Raw genomic sequence first — 20,501 nt, forward strand, 5'->3', positions numbered from 1 at the left:
ACTTGAACCACTGCAAATTGTCCTGGGTGCATAAATTAATAAAACTTCTCTAATGATGGAGATGATACCCTCCTGGATTGCTCCTGAAATGGAAATATGTAAACTCTGGTGTCAGGTAATTTGCATCTCCCTAAGGACAGGTTGCTCTAGTGTTCCTCTCCTTCTCGTGTTTTAGTGTACTCCAGGGGAATATCATCCAAGAGGATAATTCACAGTATGCATAAAAACCAATGCCAAACTGACAATGAATGCTTTTCCAGAGATTTCCAACCTGTCTGAGTGGAGGGAAGGAGTGGGAGAACTCTCTCACTCCTGACTCACGCTGTTGGCCTGACCACGAGAGGGTTTGTTGCTCAGAAATGGCATTTGGACACCCCCTCCTCCCCAGGAGCAGGGAAGAATCATCCACAGCTCCAGATTTATGGAAGAAAACAAAAAAATTGCACAAAACTTGAGGAATCTGGGATAACTGTTTCAAGCCACAAGAGTAACAAAGGAAATTGTGAGCAGTATAATATTTTTTGTGTGTTTCTGAATTATCCAGAGGGAACTGTATCCCCACAATATATTTTGCCTACTGTCCACATCCCACGCAGTTCAAGTCAGCTGTGTTGTTCTCTCACAAACACGTGAATAAGGATAGGAAGAAAACCTTGCTTCCACTTTATTTTTTATTTGTGCTTTTTAAAAAATCCCTGATGAATTTTAATCCCCATCTTGTTGCACACAGAAAACAGACACTTGAAAAGTGATTGCTAATATGAGAAGTACTTGGATCAACAGGTCTGCACTTAAAACAAAATTACAGAAGCAGAAAAAGAAGTCCATAGGATTTGCAGGAGTAACAGAACCCTGTCAGAAGATGGAAATTACTTTTAGGAACTATTTGGAAGAAGGGTGGAAGGGATAAAGTCCCAACAGTGCATTGAGTATGGAACTGCCTGGACACTGAAAAAGTTACTCAGCACAGATAATTAGTCAACCATGGATAACAAGTCAACCATGAGATAAGCTAACAGCATGGATTAGAAGGGAAAGAAACCTCTAAAAGAGCATCCTGAGATACAGTTTCTCTCTCCAAATGAAAGTTACAGTTTTCCATTTTACTTCCTTTGTTTCAGAGATTTTCAGAGGGAGGGGCTGAAGGAACCACAGAGCAATTGCCCAGCTTCCATTAGTCTCCCTTAAATACTGATTTTGAAAAATCCTACCTCCTGAAAATCAAAGTTCTCCCGTGCACCTAGATGATTCTCAGAAGAAAAAGTAATATTTGGGTGTGCAGTAGTGCACTCAGCTGGATGTTTTGGTCATCTTTAACACTCACTTCCAAATGCCTCATTCAATAATTTATTTCAACACAATATGCTTGCAGGACTAAATCTCACCTTTAATCTGAGCATTGCTGTTCACAGATCAGTCTACTCAGGATACCCAGAATATAAATTAGCCTTTCCTGGCTAAAAAACCTAAACCATGGAGACAACTGGCACTTTTTGAATTGCTCAAACTAAAAAATAAAAAATGAAATTAGAAACAGTATTTAATCTTTCCAGAAATTTACAATCTTCCACTTCATCAGCTAATATTGAAAATTGCATCTTTCCCTGTTTCCTTTACATCCCTTTTATTTGGATATGAAGTAAAAAAAAGATCTCAATTGCCAATATCAGGTCAGTCAAGAACAAAAGTCAGATCCCCAAAGCTCATAGTTTGATAAACTTGGAAAAAAAAGGGGGAATCAATGAGCTTGAAAGCCTTCACCTGTCTGGAATTGCTAGACCAAGCTGGAATTAACACATGGCTGCTCTGCAGTTACATCAGCTTTTGGGGTTTTGACTGCACAGTATTTATTATTTCATGCACATTAAAAAAAAAAAAAAAAAAAAAAAAAAAAAAAAAAAAAAAAAAAAAAAAAAAAAAAAAAAGTGTGCATAGCTTTTAATTTTTTGGGTTGTTTTTGTGATTATTTTTTTTTTGACCATGCTACAGTGACTGGAAAAGAAATTAAAATTTAACAGTTATAAAATTACAGCTAAAACCAGCCTGGGTTGAGTGAGGGTTCCACAGAGGTGAAGCTTAATTATTTACAGTTTAGGCCTTAAGAGGCCAGGTCCCAAGGCCATTTATTACCAAGAACAAACACAAATCACCCGTTTCTATTTTTGTAGTGCAATCACCAGCACTCAATAGGAGCTATAAGGCAAGAGGAGATATCCACCCTTAAATAACAGCATGGGACAGACTTTATGAGAGAAGAACATGACAGGGGGTAAATATATCAGCTCAAGAAATAAGGAAGAACAGGAAGAGCACACACCCCATGAGCCAAGCAAACACAAGGCTTTCAGAAACAATACACCTGGGGCTGGCAGCAGCTTTTACCCCAACAAAACCATCCCCAGAACTGGGAGGGACCTTGGCCTCAGGCACCCAGGAGTGCAGAAGGACCAAAAAAAATGATGGTCATACTCCCCAGCTTGGACTAGATGTCAGCCCAGGCACCTCCACACTTGCACCTTTACTGCAGCAACCATCAGGGCCCTACAGGGAGCTCAGAGTGCCCAGGGGAGCCATGGCATGGGGCCAGCACTCCCACAAACCCCCAAGGCTGGGGGGAGAAGCAAAGGAGATCCTGAAAAACAAAACAGCCCGCGTGGTTTGGGAGGCTGGAACTTTGCAGTACAGTTATTAATCACACAAGCCAAAAAAGCAAAAATTTTCAGCATCTGCCTCGTGAAAATAAAGGCAGCTTCAGGGTAACTAAGATTGAAGATGACAAGATATAAAACCTGCACTCATTCCTGTGCCGATCTGACTTTCAAGCAGGTATTGGTACCATTTAAGACCATTCATTGTTCCAAAAGCATATGATTCTTCTAATTCAAGGGAAAACAATGAGTTAAAGTACATGGGAGCACAAATCACCAGCTGTAGAATCACCAACTTTGGGAGGGCACATATCATTACAGCTGAGCAATGGTGTTTCTACTTGTGTCAATGCTTGCAGTGGCAAACCAAATGCTGAGTTACATGAGGAGTGAAAGTTCAATGATTCAGTAATGTAACAAGTCATCTGCAAAATTAATATAGACAAATGCATCACTAATAAAACCTATTGTTGTAGAAAGTTTTGTTTTGGTGAACAACTGGGATTGCCCTGCTGTTACTGGGCTGTTGTCAAGTGGGTATAAGGAATAAAAGCAGATTAATAACCTATCAAAGGTGGAAAAATCTACAAGTTAATCCTTTTATAAGCTGATTCCCTTGCCACTTGTGTAGCCTTAATAGTAAACATTTCATGTCTAGCTCTCTTTTAAGGAGAGTTAAGAGTAAGAATTTCAAGAAATGTTCATTAAAAAATATATGCCAGACCTTTATTTCTGTGGCCTATCAATTAGATAGTGGATTATCAAGACCAGCCAATATTTGAATACCAGCCTATGCAAATATGTTGAGTTGCAAAAGAGAGATACTTGCTTGACCCCTCTCTTATTTTTTAGCCATGAATCACCTTTTGTTTCCAAATTCTGAGCTATGCTCACCAGTTCGTTTACAGCCCCATCTGCTCCTTATCTGTACTATGTTTAAATAGCAGTATAAATTGCAGAATAATTTAGGTTGGGAGGGAACTCTGGAGGTCATCTGATCAAAACAAGACTAACTTAGAAGTTAGACTGAGATAGAATCCATCATCATACACAATAATCACAATGACTTCTCAAGCCAGCAGAGACACAGCACAAACAGCTCCTGATCACAAGTAAAATAAATTCTCAGAGTTTTGGTCCCATGCTTGTCTTGTTACATCAGAACAGGATCAAGAACACAAGGAAAGGTCTTGGCAGGAGCACAGCTGCCAACCTAGGGCTCAAATGCAGCTCTGCAGCATTTTAAGAAGCGTGGTGTTGAGAGAACCAGGCTAAGGAGGAGGCAGCATGTCAAGGACAGAAAGCTGCCAGAACCCAGAGGAACAAGGAGGACAGCCAGATGGGTGGAAAGCAGCAGAGCATTTCTCTGGAGGAAAGAACAGCTCAAGTGGCTAACCCATGGAAATATTCCTGAAACCCATTTAGTACGGCTTGCATGGTTCCTGGTTTTGTGGTTTAGTCCCAGATGACAACCAGGTACCACAGAGCTGCTCACTGCCTCCCTCCCTGCCCCTGGTGGGATGGGGAGGACAACTAGAAAAAAAGTAAAACATGTCAAATGAGATAGGAGCAGTCTAATAATTGAAACAAAGTATAATAACGATGATGATAATAATAATAATAATAATAATAATAATGATAATAATGATAATAATAATAATAATAGGGACAGGGAGGACAACCAGAAAAAAGGTAAAACATGTTGAACAAGGTAAGAGCAGTTTAATAACTGAAACAAAGTATAATAATAATAATAATAATGATAATTTAATGAGAAGGTAAGAGACAAAGCAATAAAACTCAGGAAAGACAAGTGTTGCACAAGGCAGTTGCTCACCCACTGCTGCCAGATGCTCAGCCTGTCCCCAGCAGCCATGGGCACCTCCCAGGCAGCTCCCCCCAGTTTATATACTGGGCGTGACGTGCTATGGTATGGAATATCCCTTTGGCCAGCCCGGGTCAGCTGCCCTGGCCACGGTCCCTCCCAGCTTCTGGAGCCTCTCCTGGCTGGCAGAGCAGGAGACACTGCAGAGTCCTTGACTCAGGGCAAGCAACAGCCACAACATGGGGGTGTTATCAACATTATTGTCAGCCCAGCGCCAGAGCACAGCTCTGCACTGGCTGCTAGGAGGAAAAGGAGCTCGATCCCAGCAAGACCAGGACACCTGGTGACCCAGAGATCTCGCTGCAGGAGGACACATCTGTATGTGAGCAGCCTTGCTGCAGCTGTTTATACATCCCCCTGCACCGAGGCCTCACTGTGGGGCCACGGGGAGAGGGGAGATTCAGTTACAACAAGAGCAGAGAATTAACATTTCCTATCCAGCACGGACAATCTGGCAAGATGAGAATTGATATAATTGTTTGGCACTGGCATAATTCATATATACATATAAATGCAGATTTAAATAAGAGCTGTAGCACCTTTTTGTGCCCCAATGAGCCTGATTTTGACTCTTTGGATTTGATATCACATCCAGGCTACAATAAGGAGCTGTGCCAAGTGCAACAGGCTGTGCATTATTTAATGGTTTGACCATGCTGCAGTGGAGTTTGTCATGGCTCCCATGTGCAGAAAGGAGCCCTCTTAAGTTAACAAGCTTGAAAATGGTCACTCTGGGTAGTGCTGAAAGCAGCCTGGGTTACAAGGTGTGTCCAAAAGAGAGGAACAAATTTTGCTGTTCACACTTTGACCATACCGGAAAACTGAATAACCGCTTCTTTACCGACAACAGGAATGTCCTGAACAAATTCCAGGCCCTTTAACAAATAGCAGCTCTAAAAATGACCCACTGCTCAAAATTCCCAGAGGTTGTAGTGGTTCCTGGCAAACTGAAAACATTTTTGCTTCCCCGCTTCCTCTCTGCAGTACAGCTGAGTGACCTTGGTGGTGGGAGGAGGTCAGAGTAGACGAGGAAAGAGTCTTGAAAAACATCATTCGATTTGAAGTACTAAATTTGCATTCTGAAGGCAAAACCAAATGAATTAAAAACATTTAAGTCTTGCAACTTAAAAGGAGTTGCAATAGTTCCAAGAACAACTATTTGAGACCCCCTGGCCCCCCAACAATCCCTTCCTGCAAGTCACGGAAGCAACAGCATGAACAACCTCAAAAACATCAAACTACTGAGACAAAAACCAAACCAACCAACCCACAAAAGGAAAGGGGGAAGGAATGGGATGAGGGGATTGCTTCTAAATTCACATACCCCTCACTCTGTCCTTTATATTGCACACTGACATAAACCACTTCAAACTTTTGCAGATCACTCTTAGGATTGGCTTGATTTGTATTTTTGTTCTTTCACAGCCTCTTTTTGTCTCCTGTCCTCCAAGAAGCAAAAATTGTCAGTGGTATGGAAATGAGTTCAGACAGTTTCTCCATACCCTGGAGAGGTGACTTACGAACTTCTGCACAGGCAGGTCTCATCAATCTTTTCTTTTTTAGCAGACAAGCATCCTTACCTTTACATTGACTGCTTTACCATCGAGAGAAACAATCTCAAATTAATTTTAAGCAAAAGTTGACTGCATGTCACATGTGCCATCTAGACTTGGGGTGTCTCAGAATGAGAAGCTGGGCCAGAAGCCACAGAATATTCATTAAATAAAGGAAGAGTTGCCCCACACACTGCAATCCCAGCACTCAGAATGGCTGCAGCAGCCTCCCAGGAAAACCTCTGCATCAATCCATGTCCACCTCAACTCCCCTTGTTACTCTTGAATCTGTTTCTCCCTCTGTCTGCCCTCACAGCTATCCTCCTGTTAAAACACATATTTAGAAACTGGTAGCAATTATTCTTTCCAGCAACCAACCCCAAATTCTGGACCTCTTACAGCATCCAGAGAAAATATTACTCTAATGTAATTAATTCCCTCTTATTTCCTCTTTCCGTCATAACTCACTGCCTGTTTACAGCTAAGCTGCATCTTCTCATGTGCTTGCCAAGAGTATCATAACAACCTTCTTGTACCTCTGGCCAGTGGCTAAATGATAAAAATAAAGCCAAGAAAATTAGCATGTAAAAAAAAAAAAAGCAAAGCTAGGAATAAATGGAGTGTCTGAAAACCCTCTGCTGGTCTTGTGCCACGCTCCAGCTCACTTCACTTCTGAGCAGGCTGAGGGGTTTTTTACCACAGGTATTTTACCACCAGCTCTAGAGTGGCACAAAGGTGAATTAACAAAAAGTTTCTTTGAAGCTGTCTGATAAGTATTGAAATAATGGAGGAAATGAAGGAAATAACTTCTAAAAGCAGGCTTGAAGCACTTTTCCCGGATGCTGATTCTCCTCTAATAGGTTTCTACTTTTCCCCTGGAAGAGTACCAATCTCCAAAACAAATAAAGTAAATGCTTTGAGAGTATAGTCAGTAGTTCTGGTCTGATAAATAGCAACATAAAAGTGGCACCTTTGCACTCAGCAGATCTGCCTCTGGTGTGCAGTCAGGAGTGATTGCTGCTGACTGGTGAGATAAACAAGGCTCTGCTGCGTTCACGCTTGTTCGAGACAGGATATCAGTGCCACTGTTGTGCAGCAAACTGAAACCAGCAAACTGCTATAGTGTCTTCCATAAAAAGCCAAGTTCTTCATTAATTTTCAGTTCTATATCTGGACATTTCTTGCTGCAGTAGCAGGTAATGGGATACAGAGACAATATCAGAGCACGCTTCGCTCCGCGCGAGCTTTATGATGCGAAAACGCTCGGGAAGGGAGATGGGTCTGCCAGATTGGGAAATGCTTCACTCAGAGCCAAATTCCTGCCTCATAATGCTGCTTTTAAACAAGCACTTTCCAGAGTCAAGAGCTGCAGTTTGTATCTGTAGAATGCTGCGATGAAATTAAATGCAAAAAATTGGTGAGTTGGTGTAAAAGATTTATCAAGCAATTTTCACTGCCAATGTTCAATGTCACCTGTGTAGGCTGCAGGTATAGTACATAAAATAAATAAAATTTATACATATGCATGAACACCAGCTCATCATCCAAGGAAGAACATAAGCCAATAAGACCTATTTGAATTTATCATACTACTGTAATATGACTAATTTTTAATTTACAGGAGTGGTTGGTAAGTGATAGAAAAGAAGCAAATTCTCAGCATTCAAACTTGCAAACCTTTTAGAAACTATTAGGAAAGATATGCTTCAAAGTGAGGGTCTAAAATATTTTAGAGTATATTTTCACAATACTTAAAATAAACAGTGTCTGTTCTTTAGAACTTCAAAGTCATAGAGATAAGGATGCTTCTGAAAAAAGAACCAGATAGGAAGAGACCTGCTCTCAGAGCTGCCCAGGACTCACAGAAAAATACATCACCACAATTTTTTTACCATTATCTGACTTGAAGCTCCTGCAAACGAACTGCTTCTCTTAAATCAAATACAGCATACATCGTATTTCCATCTAGAAGTGCTTGGATCTTTCTAGGCATCTCAGTAAGCATGATGTAAGAAGCTATTGCATATCACACTGGCCTTTTCTTTTCCACAAAGTTCTAACAAAAGTCATTATGGCAAACCTGAAAATTCTTATAAAGAAGCCAAGCAACATTTCTCTCTTCTAGCTAAGAAGCTCTGCCTCAATGAAGTAGTAAAGGCTTTAATAAGCTGCTTGTTTTAATGAACAGACACAGATACTGAATTAGTAGGCAAAACCTCTTCTAAAAAAAAGCATTACTAAAACCACTCCATTTGTGCCAGTGGATATGTCAGAGACATTTCATTTCATTACAAGAAAGAACAAGTCAAGAACTCAGGTCAGGGAACAGAAACAAATCCACTAAAAGTTTTATGTTGTTACTGATAATCAGAGCTTCTCGTTCCTTGCATATTTCAGATTTCAGAGGATGGTAGACATCAACAAAATATTTTCCTTACATTCAAAGACTCTAAAAATGGTGCCAAAGAAGATCAGAGGAACTTTCTTTTTTGTTGTATCTTGGGGTCAGACACTTTAAATAGAGTTTTTGGCACGCAATAAAATAAACTAAATCAGCTTCTCTCAAATTCCTGGTGGTTTATACTGCAAGCTGCCAAGCCTTTTAGTTGTGCCAAGCTTCTGCAAGAATTAAATACTGCTTGAGTTAACCAGGCATTAAAGGCTGAGTGGTTATCAGGTGAACATCAGCAGAGCTGTCAGCTCAGGAGCTGTTTGTGTGCCAGGACTGAACCCTGCCAGTGCTCACCTGAGAGCCAGGGTAGCTCTGGGGAGCAGGGGGAGGACTTATTCCAGTGGTTCACCTTCCTGCACTTATTTATCTCTGGTGCTATGTTCTTCTTCACCCCAGTAACACCCTGAGCTCTTTGAGCTGCTCCAGGGTGTGCAGTGTGAGGCTGTGCCCCAGGGAAGGCACGAAGAGGCAGGGGTCTTGATTCCTTAAATTTTAGCTTTTATGTTTTCCACATTCTGTGCTGCCCAGGGGTGCAGCTCTGAGCTCACACTCAGGGTCACTCAGCTCTGCACACAGCAGGGACACAAAACAAATCCTTCTCCTGCTGCACACCAAGGACAACTTTCAGCCCCAAAGCACAAACAAGGGTGGCTGGAGGGAGGAACAAGAAGGATGGGACCTCACAGCCTGGAGCTGGAATTGGACAATTAAACCCCAATGTGCAAATGGACCAAAACTGATCACAGTGTGAGACCTCGTGACCCTTTGTCCATTTTGTGACCATTTTGGGCCCACCTTGGGTGCAACCCTGGCCAGGCTCTTGTCCTGCCCAAGGTGTACCCTAAAGGCCGTTCAATAAATCCCTGCTTTATTCTCTGGCTCTGTCCAGTCTCTGTTCCAGCTCAGCCTTCCCAAGGCATCAGTATCACTGCAGCCTTGCAAAGCATCCTGATCCCATCCCAGACCTGGGATGCACAGGAGAAATTCTGGGTTTTTGTGGAACATTTGCTTGCTTTTTTTCCAAACATTTGCACACCAGAAGCAGATATAGCAGCTTATTCCCATGCATTTCACACGGTGATGCTTGGTTTAAAAATAAATGCGCATTTTGGTGAGAAACTGCCATGCAAGAAAAATGTATTGCTATTCTACGATTTCAAAGGTGAGAAATACAATTTTAGCCATCCCTCCCAAGGCAGGCTCGGGGTTATCCCTGCTCCTCTGAGGCCTCACACCAACTGCAGCTTTGTTAGCCCGGGCTGCCACGTCCTACCCTTCTAAAATTTCACATCTGGCTCCTTTTGCACCTCCTCACTCAGGAGGTGCAGCACATCTTTCAGCACAGGAGACAGATATTCCTCTCCTCACTTCACCTCCTCTCACACAAGGCTTTGCAAGCACGTGCTCCCAGCAGGCAAGCACCAGGCTGGTCTCAGGAAAATGTCCCTTTGTATCCCTGACAGTCCAAGGGAAGCACGCTGTGCTCTCCTGTTTCACAAGGAATCACCAAGGTTTATATTTTTTTATATTCTTACAGCCCAGGGGCAAGACAGGGGCAAACTTCCAGAGTTTATCAGATGTTCCCTCAAATTTATGAACTGTTTCCTTGTTTGGGCTTGAGGAGCAAACCCTGATAAGTGCTGGCATTTCTTTCTCCCAGCCTGCTGTACAATTAGCCCTTGTCTTTGTGCATGGCCTTCATTTGGATCCCACACACAGGATACAGTGGAGAAATACATCAAAATAATGGAGAAATACATCACAAGCCTCTCCCATGAGCCTGTCCATCCACACAGCAGCACAGGCAGGTGGTTTTGGTCCAGCCCTAAAAGCAGCAGTGCCTGGGCATGGCTGTCTTGCTGCTTGTGCTGGCCAGAGCTCTTTCCCCATGGTTATACACATTGTTTTGGCAAATCCAAGAACCCCCTTGGAAAGGGACCTGCCTTCAGCTCTGCAGACACCCACACTGCAGGAGCAGAGGGGTTCTTGCTGGGCAGGGCCTTGCCAGAGGGCTTTGGCATCAAACCTTTTGTTGTTATAAAGAGCTTACATGGAAAACACAGACCAAGAAATCAAACTGTTGGATAAACCCAGCACACGGCTGGTGCAGCTTGTTAAAAACATTCAGGGCATCAGCACTTCTGTTTCCACACTCCCTTCTACCTCCTGGCCAGCATCACCTTTTTCTCCCCTGGCCCTGGGCAATCAGGTGATGGAGCAAGGCAATCCACATGCAGGAATTCTCCTTCCATGCCACCCCTCTGGACTTTAAAGCCCTTCTGTCCCCTGCATTGCCAATCCTCAGCTGATTGTTGCTCTGAGGTCACTGCACAAAGCTCCCCAGGGCTCGGTGTTTGTTAGGACACTGCAGAAGCTTTGCCTTTTGCTACCCCTCACAGTCCTTTAGTAAATCTGGTGCTGTTTTGGGGAAATGACTGCTGGATATACACAGGCTCAGCCCACACCACTGCAAACAGCTTCTCAAGGAGCTTTGGCTCTGGATGAGCAGCTTCTCCATTTATCACACCCACTGATATCCTACAACGTCCTCATTTTGTATTTCTGTTTAAAAAGTTTTAAAAACTGCGTGTTCTAATTCATAAGCAGTGTGATAGCTTTGGATTTTCCAAGCATTTCTTACTACAAACAGAATTAAACCACATTTAAGCTCAGCTGTAAACAGAGATTTTAGTAGACACTAACAACTCAGGTAGCAAAATAAATAGCAATATTTTTTCTAGGCTAACCCTGATGTTTGGACAGTTGTCTGGGATTTATGTGACATGATGGTTACTAAAATATTCACAGCTGTGCATTTAAACTGTCACCAACTCTCAGTGCCTTTCCCTCCCTCCTGATTCAGATAAAACAAGAACAGAGTAGAGCCTTGCAGTTCTCAGAGTTATCTCCTTGGCTGATCACAGAAGTGAATAACCAGGCTGATTTTCTATTTCCAGCTGAAAATGTGTAAGTGATTAACAGCCCTCTGCACTTTGATACAGTGCTGAAAGCAAAGAGACCTCCTGTTTCTTTTTACAAGCAAAGGGGGAAAAAACACAATAAAAAAAACCCCAAAAAACCAAAACCAAGGGAAAAAGGATGGGAGGGGAAAGTTCCAGTTGTGTTTCTGCATGCCTCTTTCATAACAATTTAAATTTGCATACCTGAGTTTTCCTGAGAAGAGGTGGGGGTGACTGGAAAACCACCACACTGTTTAAAATAAAATTAAATTAAAATAAAATTAAAAATACAATAAAATAAAATGAAAAATTAAAATATTAAATTAAAAAATAAAAAATAAATTTTTAAAAATAAAATAAATTGAAAAATTAAAAAATACAACAAAATAGAATAAAAATAATTCATAGACTATCTACCCAAGTCTACTCCTACAAGTCAGATTTCCTCAGTGCGCTCTCCTTAAATTATGAGTGAATCTCAAAAACTGAAGGGCAACAGAGGAGGGTTTATGAGCACTGAAAGAGAGAGCCCAGCCTGGCCCCAGCTGGGAGTGCTGGCTCCTGGGGAAGAGGCAGAGACTCATTTCATGGCTTTGCATCCCTTGGGACTGAAAAAAGAAAAATAAAACTCAAAGAGATGAAATTTTTTAAATCTAGCCTTTTCTGTTTCGCTCTCTTTAATTACATATTGAAAGGAATTGGGACTGGATGAGTTTGATGCAAGTGCCAAACATCAGGGTAAAGCCCAGCATACAAAGTGTGGTAACAAGAAGGGAAAAAAAATAACTTTCAAAAAGAGGGGGGAAGAAAAAAAGAAAAAAGAAAAAAAAAAGAGAAAAGAGTCCAGTTTTCCCACATGTTGAGGTCCTCAATTATTATTCAGCTACTTGAAAACATCCCCTTAGCTCGTGTTCAGAACTTGTCTTTGGAAGCTCAGCAAGAGCTTTAGCACAATAAACAAACACACAAACCAAAATGAATGAAAGTTCTCTTCCTGAAGCAAAACAATTGCAAACACTGCTGTAAAAAGTCTGATGAACTCTGAGTAATATTATTCCTTTTCACTAAAGAAATATATACAATACACTTTTAAAAAATACATTTTTTTTTAGAGGAGTTGACAGTGTCTCTCTCAGGACAGGAGGAGAGGGAGGCTGGGTGCTGTGGAGAAGGCAATTGAGGGACAGAATAAATCCAAAAGTAGGACAGCCATCAGTGCTGCCTCTGAAGCAGCCACCACTGCCCACCAGGCTGCTCCACTGCAACTCCAAAATCATATTAAAAGGCACTCAGAGCCAGGGAAGCTGCACCAGGGAGTCCTTTAATGTGCCTCAGTATGCACAGCACAAATTCAGGGTGTTTTAAAAATACATAGACAAATTCTAAAAGTCCCCTCAAGCACATCAAGCAGGGCGGTTTGCAATTTCACAGTTTTGCTGATGAGAAAATATTAACACTCTATTTAGCACAAATGATATAAAATAAAGTATTAAAGTACTGATATTAAACATATTGAACTGTGCAAAATAAAAGTAACAATATCAGGGTAAGGGGACTAAGAACAATTTTCTCTCCAGAAACTGGCAGGACATTCAAGCCAACTAATAAATTTTAAGAAAAACATCAAGTTAAACCTTACTATAACTTATTGCAACCTTAAGTAGAAAGCAAAATTTGTAATTTTAAAACATTTCTTACTGCTATCAACTTTGCCTCTTCTATCAAACCCCCAAACTTCAACATCATTTTTAATTCAGAATTCAAACTTTAATAATATTGTCCAAATGCCAGTGCAGGGTCTCCTGGAGCAATTTTTCTACTACAATACTTTTTGAAATATCACATCAATATTGAAAAACAACACAGATCACAAAGAGTAGGCTGTGAAATAAATGGGGGCAGGCATTTCAAATGTAGTCTGAAGCAGGTTTTGGGTATGAGGAGTTTGAGCAGCCACTTATGCTGAATCCCACTGCTCGTTCCTGAACACGGGAGGGGGAAGACCCTTGCAGTTGCCTCTGCAGGCACTGGGGTTTTAAGTGCTCCATAGTTAGCATCATCAGCATTCACAGTTATTTCTTAGCAATTTGGTCCAACACAGGCTGGGTCAGCCCACTCCATAATTAGGTGACTAATTCTGAAGGTCAAACACGAAGAACAGGGCACTGAGTTCCAAAGGATGCTTGTAGCAAAAGAATTGAGAAGCCAAACTGGTTAAAGGGCAGGAGGACCTTGAACTTGTGGCAAAAAAGTATTAAAAAAAAAAAAATAAATCAACAGTGCAATTAAAAGTGCTAATGCTAAAGCAGTGGAGTAACAGTGCAGTAATGTGTCTCTACTAATTTTCAGTGAGCTGATTCCACATGCTGAGAGAGTCCTACCCTCTTTACCACCTTCTCTTCTAGGAAAAGGAGAGCTCACCTTTTTCTTTTCTTTTTCCCTTTATCTAGGAGAGAAAACTCAGGAGCATCCCTGTGTCCCCTCTTCTTGCAGCCCCCTCTTCCCATCAAACACCCTGCAGTCGGATCCAGCGTGCAGCTCTCCTCATCCCAGCAGGTGACAATGACAGGTGACAATGACAGGTGTGTCCTCCTGTGAGTCCCTGCCCTGGGACAGCAAGCACAGAGCACACAGGGTGTGCTCTCACCAGGCCATCATCTCTGCCCTGCCCAGTTACTGAACCCAGCCTCTTCCTGCTCACAACTCCAGGGAGATTTTCTCCCATCCTGTGGCTTTTTTTTTTTTTTTGCTGTCCTTTCAGGCAATTTAGTTTTGTGAGGAAAGAATCAATGGTGGGCAGCTTTATCAAAGTAACCCCCACGTTTCCTCCACTGCAAACAGTAAGGAATATACTGCACAAGACAATCCTCAAAGTTCAGTTCAGTTAAGGAACTTAAAAATCAAAACAAAGCCTAAAAAGCCAAAACTTTCAACTTTTTCATTATGAAAATGACAGAGCCAAAGACAGCATGGTTACAGAGGAGAGCCAGCCAGAACCCTGCCTCTGCCACTCACAAGATCAGAGTTCAAAGCGTTCCACACGTTCTGGGCAGAGTTTGTGTTATTGGAATACATCAAGATACAGGATGAACAAGGTGTCATAAATCACCTTGGACTCAGGCCATTCATATTGCTCAATAAATATGGACAAGCACTTTAATCCAACCATTTCCAGATGGAGGAGAGAAAAAAAAAAGATTAAGGTAGAAACATAAGATTTCTTAACAAGAATTAATGCGGTTTGAAAAGATCAAATAATATCTACATATGCAAAAATATAGGTTCTAATAACAGTCAGAGATGCTGAAAAAAATTTAAGTGGGTAAGTTTTAGGAATTTAGGGTCCAAAAGGAGAGACTTCTTCAGAACTGCTTGAGAAAAACATAATTAAAAGCATTTGCTCTATTTATGAAAAGTATCCACATCAAAGATGTAAAAAGTTAGAATGGGATCTTCTACAATAGTTTAATTTTCTGATCTTTGTTTTATCAGACTTTGACTAGTAAACAGGATGGAAATGTGTTAATATTGGAATAATCAATGGTTTATCATCTGACTAAAGAAATGCTCTGACAGCAAAGGCCCTGCACGTTCCTGTGCAAGTTCCAGTGGTGCTGGATTTGCTCTGAGCTGAAGCAGAGGCTGCTCCTGCACCCACAGGGTCTCACATGGCAAGAGCACAGCAGGCAGCACTCCAGGACTCTTAAACCATTCACCCCTAAACCAGATTATCTTCACAAACAAAATAATCTCCCAACAGAGACGGGTCTCATTCTCCTTAACCAGATTCACCACGGATTCTTACTTATTCACATCTCAATAACTCTTTTTCCCAACCCCTAAAACCAGGAACAAGTCTGTCTGCCCTCATCATAGCCTCTCTCAATGGTTAGGACAATTCAGAGAGAAATTAGCACAGAAACATAATTTTATTTTAGAACAGCACTCAGAACAAGTGATTCTTCACCACTTATAAACAATTTCAGTTTGATTACAAATTATATATCCACCAAAAAAAATCTAGGTTGCATTTAAGCCAAGCATTTTTTACTTAAATAGAAAATTTAGTTGTTCTACTGCAGCATCTGTTTTAAGTCTGCACTGCCCCTAAGCCTTAACCAAATGCTGCAGGTAGGTAGAATCAACACCATTCATAAAATCTGGCACAAAACCTTAACATTTAGGAAGGAAATCCTTGGGATTTAGATTGTGTTCTCATATATAAGGTCAACCTGGACTCTACTTTATCAGCAGATTGGAACAGAAGTGTGTCAACTTTGTAATTCAGTATCTGAGAAATAACTTCAAACGAAGGCCAGGACTCTTGTGATAATCACATTTTTATCATCCCAGGGCTATCAGATTGAGAAGGTCTACCCTGCACTAACTTCAGTACCTACTTTGACAAATGACAATTAAAATAATTAAAATCCTCAAACAGGAAACAACACATTCTTTCATAGTTAACAACACATTCTATCAAACCTCCACCTCAAAAAAGAAAAAAGAAAAAGAAAATAAAAGAAAAAGCTGTAAGGCAAAGCCGGACACTGGAGATGCTGCTTTACCTTTTCCCTAAATGACCAATCCCTTTGCATATCAGCAGAGAGATGTCATCTTCTTTGTGAGTATTGTCCTTGTAGAGTTTTCCAAGGGCTTTGGACAAGATTTCTTTCCTTTCCGAAGTCAAAGGCTCCTTGTTTCTGTGCAACACCCTTCCATGCCATTAGCATTTTACAGGGGTGGGTACCACCGTGAAAGGGAAGAGGAGAATCAAAGCGGGGCTGCTCAGGGTGGTTTAACTGGAGGGATCACGAATTCCCTATCACCAAAGCACTAAATCACTCTGTGTTTCAAAGCAGAGGAGGAAAGGTTTTGCAAGGTAAACATCTACACTTTTACTGCACTCCTTTCAAAGCCCCCAGGACCAAGGTCAATTTTATTGTGCCAGGAGATAAGGACTTTTCAAAGGTGTACTTGTCTATTTGCTGTAATTTTTAAAGCATGTAGCTTGAAAGAAAGAAAAAGAAATCTAAATATACAAAGCAGCACAGAAACAGTGTGAATTTCTAGCGACACAAATGCTGTGTGCAGGGTTATGCTTTCCAAGCCAAACCTCACTGAATGTACTTTTAAACACTATTTACAATGAAAACCGAGCTCATAAAATGGCCATCATGTCCCGTTTGCAAGAACCTCCACAACATTTCAACCACAGCCATTCAATCCCCACCAAACTCGTCAAAAGGGGGTGGAATCTGCAGAGATCCACAGGAGGCATCATGTCATAAATAAATGTCATATAATAATGCCATATAAAACAGTGAAAATACAGAGATATAATCTAGAGGACATATAATGTCACGCTCTGCTGTTTCAACAGCAAATGCAGCACCTGACAGCTGAGCATGGAGCAGCTCAGGTGACAGGCTGGGCGTGTTCTGGATGTCACCACCCCAGACAGGACACAACCTCCCCACAGCTCTGCTCTGCCAGCCCTTGGGTGCCAGGGCAGGAGGGAAAAGGTTAAAAATACCCGGGAATTGGGAATGGAGCTCACCTGTGCAGTGCTGAGGACAAGCCCAGGGCAGACCAAGCTTCCCAAACCTGAGCTGGAATGTCAGAGCAGCAGTGGCTTTCAGGAACTCCTGCTGCAATCACCTCACCTCTAAAGCAAATTGTAAATAGACCTGAGAGGTTTTGCTGGCGAGCAAGGGTTTGTTTAACAGGGAGGAATGGACACGAGCCCAGTGAACAGAGGGCAGAGGAAGCAATTCCCACTCACACGTGCACAGGGAGCACCAGGATGCACAGAAAGCAGGAAAAGATTGGGGAAAGAGTAGGGGAAAGGGGGCTGTGGCTTACAGCTGCTTGAATAACTGTATTTGTCATATTGAGAATGAATTCTAAAAGCATACTTAACTCTCTTTAAGTGAGACACTGCTTTTCTAAATGGTCACATGGTAGAAAGATTTTGAGGTTTGTTTTTTTGTTGTTGTTTTGAGGTTTTTGTTTGTTTCTGTTTTGTTTTTCTAAGATAGGTAACAATAATAAAGACATAAAAGGGTTCTGGTCTGAATCCACTCCTCAAAACAAGAGTAAGGAGCATGAGAAACAAGAACCTCTACAAAGAATATTCTACCTTTTTTTTTTTTCTTAAGTATCCAGAAAAGATGTGCAAGAACTATGAGAATATCCATTTACACAAGAATGAGAAGCCACAGTTTTATTTGAATGACAAAAAATTATGGGAAACAAAGAAAAATGAGTCCATCTTTGCAATACATAACCATAATGACTCATATTTGAACCATTTGTTTTAGTATTTTGTGTTTGCTAACAGCCACAACATAAAGCAGATGATCTTTGTGATCTTTGCTGAGAATTTTAGACAAAGTCTGCTCCTCATGCTGAAGGGGGATCAGTATGAAAATCAAAGTAATACCCTCCTTTTTAAAATAATATGCTCTTTTTAAGTAAGGAATAAAAAATGATAATAATAACAATTAATAAATAATAGTAATGAGATTAAAATACCATTCCTCTCTGAAACCTTGAACTGGTGCTTGCATTCAACATTATAAAACTGTACAGGTGTAAGAATGCCTTGCCAGAATCCTGAAATTTCCTTTTCACAGAAGGAATCTGCATTTCCTTCTTTGCTACACAGTGTATTTTCCTGCACCTCACCTCCATTATAGGAATTATCAGCTGCACCTTCTTCCACAGGTGCAAAAAGGTCCTGGTTTCCTGAAACTCTTTGGGGAGCACACCACCCTGCCTAACACCAATTTATAGGAACATGTCAGTATTGTCTAAGCTGAATCAGATCCCTGTTCATCAGCAATTAAGTCCACCAAGAAATTAGCACAGCAGCCTCCTCTTTGCCCAAAATAATCAGCTCTTCTGCTTACAGCACACAGCAGTGCCAAAACTCCTCATTTTTCAAAACAGGCTGTAAGAGCCAAAGGAAAAGAATTTAAAACCACATCATTTCATCCCTAATGATCAGTACAGTGTGGAGAAGGCTCCAGGAGTTTAATTCATCATTCTGTGATGTCTCAGTGCTGCAGCAGAGGGCTTGGTCCATCCATAGGAACATGGGACACCCCACTGGAACATCAGGAGAGGCTTTTTCATTTGTGAGGCTCAGCCCAGAGAGGTGTGAGCATTCCCAGAGGGGAAGGAGAGGCTTTTCTCTCTTAGGGTTCTGTTCTGCTTTTGCTGCCTGTTGGGTTAAATGGTGAAGGACTCAGCGTTCCTCTGCATCTGCAGCTCATTTACAGATGCTGCATGTTTATAACCCAGAGTCCCAAGTGGGCCCTCAAATGAGTGCCAGATCTTAATAGCTGTGTTTTAACACTCTTAAGTACTTTAAAGGAAGATAACAAGACACTGTCGGCTATTAAGCAATAGCATTGCCCCTCTACGTTCCCTCATTAAACACATGCAGGAAAAACAATGTACTCCACAGGAAAAAAAATTTTAAAAGAGCATGTATTGACTCCTTCTGTTAGCCATATTTTCTTAATACAAGCCAACATCAATCAATCAATCTCTCCACTCAAAGTGCCATTCTCACCTCTCCATGTGGAACACGTTAATGAGTTCTCACAAAAAAAAAAATCTATATTTACCAGGTACACAGAAAGAACAGGCTTCATTGTTGCTTCACTTCAGTGTGAAAGAAAGTGCTTTCTCTGTGTTAAAGAAAAGCTAAAAGTTCTTGTCTTACCATAGGATAACAGACACAAAATACAAGCTCACAAAGCCAGTGTGGGTGTTCTGTTTTGGTGTATTTTTTTTTTTTCCTTCTCTGTGCTCCTGCCAGCACTGAATTTAGTGTTAATTAAAAAGTGCTGGTGTGGCCCCGCACCAGGAATGCAGCAGCAGTGCAGCTGCACTCTGAGCTGCAGTGCTTGCAGGCTGCCCCAGCAAGAGTGAGAAGGAGAAATTCTCTGCAGGGAAACACGGGTGGGCTGCTGCTGCTGCAGGGGACAGCAGAGCTGAGCACCAGCAAAAAGAGGGGGCTCTGCAGCTCTGGAGACCACAGCAGAGCCTAGAAATAAAATATGGCCCTGCTGCAACTTAAATGAAAGTTTTACAGCGGCAAAGGAAGCTCTGCTCTGCTCCTCCAAGAAGAGCTGCCTGTCTAAAAGTGGAATGGTAAAATAAAAATGGAATACCTGGGTGAACGAGCTGCTGGTAACAAGGAATGCTTTTCCCTAGAGCTGTACACACAACCCAGCACAAGCACAGTCCTCTCAACTCAAGTCTTGGTGAGGAGCAAACTGGGAGAAGGAAGCCAAGAGAGGTTCCCCCTGGATAAGATCTACATATTTCAGATTTGTATTTCGTGAATCAGCTGCCTTCCATATCCTGTGTGTCATTTACAGAGAATATTAAGGACTGAAGCTTTCACTTAAAATTATGAGAACAATTACTGCAATCAGGAAACAACCATTAGTTGGGCTGAAATGCTGCCTTAAGTGCAGTTTGCAGAACAGCTTCAGGAGATGCATTTTGCTCATCTCTACTTGTGAATGAGTATAAAAAAAAAGATGCATGCATACTGGGGGGGAAACAAATAAACAAAAAGTGTTGCCTCCTTTTGTTGATTTGAATAAAACTTCTCTTCAGTTCATGCTCTGAAGGAAAACTTTACAACCAAAAAATTTAAAGAGGTGGTGATGAGGTCAAATTAGGATTAAAACCCAAGCAGCAACCATCACAAATGAGCTTTACAAAGCCTAGTGCAAGTCAGCTCCTAATTTCAGTCTACATCTGAACAACTCTGTGCATGTCAGAGCAGAAGTGCTGCTCGTAACCACTCTGCTCTCATCTCAGCAGGCAAAATCCCAGCTCTGCATCCCAGAGCCCATCCAAGCACTCCTCCTTTAGATTTGTCCTTTCCTTTTTGGCCAAGAGCACCCAGATCCTGCTCTGGGGTGATCAGCTCTCCTGACAATGAGAAGCTCACACTTTGAAGAGCCCACTGCCAGA

The 20,501-nt window shown here is 41.6% G+C and overlaps 1 protein-coding gene across 13 annotated transcripts in view; it reads right to left on the minus strand.

Annotated features, from left to right (window-relative positions):
• The window catches only part of EPS8 (EGFR pathway substrate 8, signaling adaptor), a 127,793-nt gene that overhangs the window by 69,842 nt on the left and 37,450 nt on the right, over window positions 1-20,501 (minus strand). Inside the window, exon 3 of one of the 13 annotated variants that reach the window (XM_063395161.1) lies at window positions 11,703-11,748. The exons of the other annotated variants lie outside the window; for them this stretch is intronic. The gene's annotated coding sequence lies outside the window, so the exon portion shown is untranslated. The remainder of the gene's footprint in view (window positions 1-11,702; window positions 11,749-20,501) is intronic. 13 annotated transcript variants of the gene reach the window in all.

Source organism: Prinia subflava, chromosome 4 (genome assembly GCF_021018805.1).
Source record: "Prinia subflava isolate CZ2003 ecotype Zambia chromosome 4, Cam_Psub_1.2, whole genome shotgun sequence".
Taxonomy (NCBI): domain Eukaryota; kingdom Metazoa; phylum Chordata; class Aves; order Passeriformes; family Cisticolidae; genus Prinia; species Prinia subflava.